This window comes from Astatotilapia calliptera, chromosome 15 (genome assembly GCF_964374335.1).
Source record: "Astatotilapia calliptera chromosome 15, fAstCal68.1, whole genome shotgun sequence".
Taxonomy (NCBI): domain Eukaryota; kingdom Metazoa; phylum Chordata; class Actinopteri; order Cichliformes; family Cichlidae; genus Astatotilapia; species Astatotilapia calliptera.
The window spans coordinates 38526718-38534166 of NC_137436.1; positions in this window are offsets into that span (position 1 = coordinate 38526718).

Sequence of the window (7449 nt, forward strand, 5' to 3'; positions counted from 1 at the left end):
TATTTAGAACTTGATGAGCCAGCAAAGATGTGAGAGATACATCTAACTACTATGGGGGTTTATAGCTGGAGGAAAAACCAAACAGAACTGTTCAACCACATACAGTACAGTGTAGGAATAATACAAGGGCCGCACACAACTGACTGAATAGACAAACTGTTTCTGAGGGACTCACAAGACAGTATTTGCTAGCATGTGAGTATTAAGTCATTTTCAGAGATTTTGACAGAAAGTTGTGGAAAGAAAAATGTGGTATTGCAATGCACAGTGCTTTTATTTTGAAATTACCTCATATTTTTTGGTTTTCACAAAGAAAATAATGATATATTGGCCTATATTTTTATAAATATGTGGTTTTCCAAGTTTGACGTCATTGCTGCTGTCCTCACAGCTTTGTGAATCACGCACAACACGTTTCACTGTGTCAGACACCGTGTGACAAACATCAGAACCACCCAGCAACCAAAAAGAGCAAATCAAGGATTAAATGTTCCAAACTTCCCGTCATCGAAATATACACCAAGCAGAAGACAGTGAATAAAAAGCTGGCCAAAATATTTCACATTTAACACAATGCACATCCACCCAGCATTCCATGGGAATGTTAGGTATTCCCAATGCGACATAATACACCAGTCAGCAGGCATTATACCCACAAGATAGGGGCTGCCGCAGAGAAGTCAGTGATGAATTTGTCGGCAGGTCTGGTTTCGGCAGCACAAAGCGGAGCGCCGCCTCGGCTACACAGCCTGTCACTTTGCACCGCCCAGGGTCACGGTCTCTGTTCTGAGCACCGTGACCGCTGCGGTAATTATCTAAATTGGTGGAAAAAAAAGGCTCTAGCATTCCGGGAGTGTCACAAGGGGTGAGTTTGTGTGGGCAGAATATGAGTTGGATTCTCTGAATTCAGGGTGGATGTGAAGGGATTTAAGCACTCAGGAATTTTCCCCTTTCCTTATGCTCCCCTGTCACCATCCCACCCATCACCCCACCCACCCCTTGATCTGCCTCTGCTTCCCAACAGGGGATGAGAAAAAGGGTAGGAGCAGAGGGACCCGCTGGAGGTCAAGTGATTTATGCTTCGCTGGTCAGAGCAGGTCAGTGGGTTGGGTAACCTTGTAGTTAGGCCACGTTGTCATACTTGCTGATACTGTAACAATATGGAATCAGATCAACTTATCAGCTTGTTCTTAAATAATGAGGTCATGGTGATGTAATAGGTTAAGCATACCGTGTTTGTTTCAGTCCTTGGCCTCAGACCTGTTTATATTTCACTGTTACTTTCCCAGCCTCCTGGCAGTAGCAGCAGCAGCCAAGCATGCTCCCCGGAGACAGCAGAGCTAGCTAGCGTCATCAGGGCTAACAAGCACCACACTTTTGCTATTTCCACCAGGCCTGCCAACAGTTTCCAGACAGGGCCCCATTTCACGGCTGCCTGAACAAGGTGTGGGACCAAGTGGAGGCCCCGTGCTTGGTTGGGGGTATGCAAGAGGAATAATGTGTGCTCACCAGAAGATCTTGATGGATATATGGGTCATTGCTGGCTGACATTAGCCTATCACAGAACTATTAGCACAGAACTATGTGCCAGTATTAATACTTTTTTAAAAGGTATTAATGAGGAAAAATGATGCACGGGAGATTTTAGAAACAGAACGATTCTATTTGTTGCATTACTCACTGTCTGCAGCACAGGGTGGTGCACGGTCAAGTGGTGTTTTTACAGTAGACTGCTAACCAGTTTGTGTAGTACACTGCTATCAAAGTTCCCTAACAATTCTAACAATTAATCTTTCTTTTTCAAGTACTGCTCTCTTGCTCATTTGAAATATGAGCACAAATATATTTATAAATATCAGTAAATATATATTTCTGCCCCCCCAAATCCTGCATCACTTGGTTTCTATACTTTAGCTGCAGTTTTTGGGTAAGTAGTGGCTGAGTGTTTCATAGTGGAACATCCATGTCATTTTCAAATGTCTAGGCTGGAGGGTGCCCTCCCTCCAGCCTAGACATGCAGGGGGTTATGGGAAACACGGTCTAACTGCAGGAGCTGATGTGATTTAGGCCTCGCTTCAAGAGAACACACAACTATTTTGACAGACGCTGGCCTCCTTTTAAGACTGACATCTGCAATTACACAGGATATAAACGTGGTGCGCTGCGGCCGGCCTGGAGCAGGACAGGCTGGAGCTCAGAGGGCCCCTGGGAACGGCTCTGTGGAGGCCGCAGAGGCCTTGGCAGGCACGGCCATTGCGTGACTGTGGGAGAGGGATGACTTGTGCGTAACACAGCAGAGCTATGCTGTGAGAGATTGGCTGTCTGGGATACACAAACAATTTCGATGTCTTGTGCAATAATGCAGGATGTAAATAGAAATGAGCAGGTATGTGACTACAGCATGATGACACAAATAATCTAGGCATGTTGTACATGCATTCTGGATAAATTTCCATATTTAGGAAACATCTAGCCCCACAGACTTTCTTATCAAACCACTTAACCTCCTGTTAGCCGACACAACTCACTTTCTGTCCTATTAACCCACATCAGGCCTTAACTTTCTCCTCAATAAACAGCGTAAAACAGGGGTGTCAAAACATAAGCCTGGGGGCTGAAAATTGACCCGGCAAAAACTCCAATCAGGCCCTCTGGATGACTTTGAAAAATGTTAAGGAGAACAGAAATTTTGGACTTTTAATTGCACTTTTATACTGTTTAAAGCTTTCCTTTCCTATAAAGACCTCCCTCATTCGACATCAAAGTAATTATGTAACAGATTTCTGTAATTTTACACATTTACTTCTTAGAATTTTATTCCAAAGGATCATGTTGACATGACATGTTGTCCCCCCCCCCCAAAAAAAGACTCCCCAATGCTCACCAGGGCCCGTGTTCGGTTTCCTACCCAGTGAGGAAGCTCCACTGGGCTTAAAACAATTACTCATTTAAGTGGGCTAAATCAACTTGCATTGTGGAAACAATACGACGGCTGCCACTGTTATTTACTGTAATGAACCGGGCCCCATTGTGAGCGTGGCGCTCTTTGGGGACCTCTCATTGAGCCGTGCTGAATGCAACAAGCCTTGAATGGATGTCAGGCTACATAAAAGTTTTTGAGCAACAGTGAGAGTGTTGCCTTGTGGATAAAAAGAGCAGCGGTGAGATCATATTTACCCACCATTCAACCTGCTTTATATACGCCCATCGACCACATCCTATTCGGATAAATCAGGGACAGAAGGAGCGGCCAGCAGACTAGAGTGGATTCTCCACAGTCAATTCAGAGTGGGACCTGACACAAGCATGGGAAAGCAAATAACCAGGATTAGGCTTCTTCAAAGCCCTGGCCCTGTGAAAAATGGGAGTAGGAGGAGCAGACAAAGGTGGGAGTTAGTGGTATAAATACACACACACTTACTGTTATGACAGTAAGGCACACACACACACGCAGAAATTTGAGATTGCGTCTGAAAACAAATCCAACAGAGGTGAGGGTTTGTTTGACTGTTTTAGAGTTTTTCTAAGATGGTGGATCAGGGACATTAAGAAGAAGAAGATGGCTGGGTGTGTGTAAGAAAAAAACAAGGTACTGGAGGGTATGATGGGGGCAGAGGGAGGAATGCATGTTGAGGCATCTACAGCAGGATCAAGCTTCACTTCACCTGCTTGGTGTGTGAGTCTTTCGTTAAGCAGAGCCAAGCCAGGCTTGCCAGACTACCACTGCCAGGGTGTTTGTACATGTGCATTTGTGTGTGGAAACTTATTATCCCATCTTTGAGTGCAACCAAAGTTCAACAAAGGATGTCTGTGTTCCATTAAAACCATCAGCTGCAGACAAACATGGACAATTATGAAGCCAGTTTCCCCGAAAACGTGAGGGAATCTGACTGCTGCAGCTTTGAGCAGCTCGTTGAGATTCTCCGCAGCAATTTATAATGTACACACATTTAAGGAGCACACGCCATGCATTACTTCAAACCACAACAATATTAATGGTGCAGCAGGCTAATTCCTCTATGACGGGGCGGTTAGGAAAGTCAGTGCTCCTTTGACATGAAATCATGTTACACAGATGTGCTACATACTCCTGCACACGGTCTTTAGTGCTGACATGACTCGCACTCAAAGACAACCCTATTCAGCATCAGGAATGTTCACAGCTGTGTGTGTGTGTGTGTGTGTGTTTGCAATAGGGGTTATTTCCTTCTCTCTCCATGCTTCAGTGCAATTCTCCCCCTCTTTTCTCACTATCTTTTCATATCAAAATGCTTACCCTCTTTTCCCAAGACTCATGGTAGCCTCCCAAATGTACACTTGCACACATTCAGATACTGGGAGGCATGCAGAGGACATAATGCACCCACACACACACACACGCGCGCACACACACATACACATGCAGGCACGCTGCACTCCACTCCCTCAGGCGGTCTGGCTGTAAGATGATACTTCGTCTCTGAGCATTTCGCACATGCCTTCCCGGACAGTTCCCACACTCTCGGCTGCCTCAGCCTGTCTGACCTTTGCCAAGCCCGCCACCCTCCCCACTGCCCCCCTGTGCCTCCTTCCTCTTTCCCCAGTCCTCCCTCCTCCTCCTCCTGCCTGTCTTCTCCCAGGGCCTGCGGTTTGGACAGCTGCGGCCAAGCTGGCTGCTCGGCTTGTGGAAAACATCCGCTACACATGGAGGACCGCACTGATCCTTCTTGGCCTTTGCTGGCTGCCTGGGTGAGTGGTTGCCTGTTTCCCAATCCCATGAACGCATTATTTGACTCATTCACCACTACTTACGTCCCTACACTCATCCAACTCGGAGATCTCGCTCACTGAAAATAAGGGATCGTTTTGGGGGCATTTTATAGCCACAAGGTGAAATAAAATGGAGAAAATCTGGAGCGAGAGAGAGACAAAAAACAAAAAAACGTCAGGGAACATAAATTTGCTCTTTTTTTTCTTTTTTTTTGCACGAGCTGTACATTTTGCCAACAACCTGAACCTGATACATCAGATGGTTTGTTACATAGAACCATCTGTGCAGTTGTCCTTGTACTCTTTGGAAAAAGGCTAGCATTTAAAAAAATATATATACTTGGCAGGTGAATGAATAAATCATTCGTCTACTATGGGCTAAATTTAACCAATTAGATCCACAAACCTGCGGATGAAGAGAGAGAATACTAAAGGGGAAAGTCGCAGTCTGAGGAGCAACAAAAATTGTACCATAAGTATGCATGTAGTTATCGTGTAGTAAAACTTTTCAAAAAGGAAAATTTGGCCATAAAAATCTTTGGAGGCACAAAAGATATTTCCACACCTAAAGCACCCTTAGCTGTAACCTTATTGGCCAGCATTTCCTCACAGGACACTGACTGGTCCTAACCAACTTGTTTGTCTGGATTCAAGGCTTCCAGGATGAATCCTGTTTCCAATATCTAGTTACCTCGTAAGATGATACTAAACCACTAACATGACCGTGTATTCATACAGAAATAAGTGCTCATGGATAAAAATCTCAATACTCAACTTTCCAGAAGAATTCACGCAGAAACACTTTCTTGGCCACGAGACAAAAGGTTCCTTAAAAGAAAGCTTTTATTTCAGAGTTGCTTTATAATCAAATTTATATTCTTTTAATCCATTAAAGTCCCTTGAACTCTTGATCATTTTCTTCCAAACCTCATTACACCAGCACCTACTTCACACTTATTTCAAAGGAGTTTTATTTATGTTTTTTATTGGTTCTGCAGACCGGATACAAGACTCAAAGTCTTGTAGAGATGAATATTCTTTTGTAGTGAAGGCCTAATCCCCTGCAGCATGGCTCCAATTTAATGCCTCGCCATTGACACAGTGTAGTACATAAACAGCCTCCCACCACTCAAGCACACACACGCATAGTCGCACACTCACACACGCAGTATGCAGACCTTCTATCACCACCACCACCTCATCCAGCCTCCACATATGAGACTGATTTTGTTTTGGATCTGTACTCTGGCCACTGCTTGGAGCTTTTTTCCTTTTTATGCGTGCGCAAAAGAGGAACACACATGCTGCCACACACACACACACACACACACACACACACACACACACACACACACACACACACACTTATTGTAGTATAATGTATGAATAAGGGTGGTGGAATACAACTCATATGAGAAAGTCACTGTGTATTAGGGAAAACAAAAATCCAGAATAAAATGATTTGAAAATAATGTAACAATGTTATTTAATGGAAAAAAGAGTAACAATAAAATATCAAATCTAACCAAAATAATAATTAAAAACCCCTCATTTTAAATAAGATGCCAGAAACATGTTTCAAAGAGCATGTTCTCCACTGTGTTGCACCAACTCTCCTCCTTACAACACTCTGTATGCATCGGGGAACTGAGGATACCAACTGCAGTTAGTTTTGAAAATAAAATGTCTTCCCGTTCTCGCTTGATGTTGGATTTGGACTTTTCAACAGTCTGGGGCTTCCTTTGTTGTTTTGTAGTCAGCATATGTTGCCATGCCCTGTGTACTAATGCACTGTCATACCATCATGAACTCTGGCTTTTGAACTGTGGATTGATACCATTGCAGATGGCACCGTTCCCCCCTTTAGGCCAAAAGATGATGCGTCCCCGATTTCCAGAAAAACTTCCAGAGAAAGTTGTTCACAATGCCTCAGCCCATCTTAAATGAGCTCAGACCGGGAGAAGGTGTGTATGGCTCTTTGCATGCTTGCATTTATTGATGCAGCAACAAACTGCGTTTATTGACAATGGTTTGCGGGGTTTTCGAGCCCCTGCTGTTTGATGATCCAAAGATCTGCACCGATCAATATTAGTTTTTGTTTTGTTTGTTTATGTGTCGTTTCCTTCCCGTTATTTCTCTTATCTTTAAAGAGCTCCACCCCTCTCTGGGATCGCTCATTTTTATACGCAGTCATATTATTGCTGTGTGGCTGATTCAAATGAGCATCTTTGTGTAAATATACACTCGCAGCTTGATGGATACAGGCTGTGCATCTACATCTGCGCTGGCAGATGTAGACACGTGCGCACACTGTTTTTTTCCCCTTTTTTTCCTTCTCTCTCTTTTAGTCCCACCTCTGATTATGTTTCTGGCGACACCGGCTTTGTTGCACATACAAACACATCCAAGTCTTTCCTCCAGTTTCCTCACCTTCCCTTTTTTCACACAGGGATGAAAAATGAAGTGTGATGAATAGAAGGAATGGTGTAAGATGGAGGATTACACCCCTGGATGGAATTTTTGAAGGGAGTAGCAATACAGTAAAGAGAGAAAAATACAATCTTGATGGTGTTGCCGACACCTTGCATCACATTCTCCCTCTGTTTGAGACAGGATTATGGTAGGGAACCAGAGGCTTTGCAGGGCGCTCGCAGCCTGACCTGAGAATCAGGGGATTCCTCTGTGTTTGTGGTTGATTTC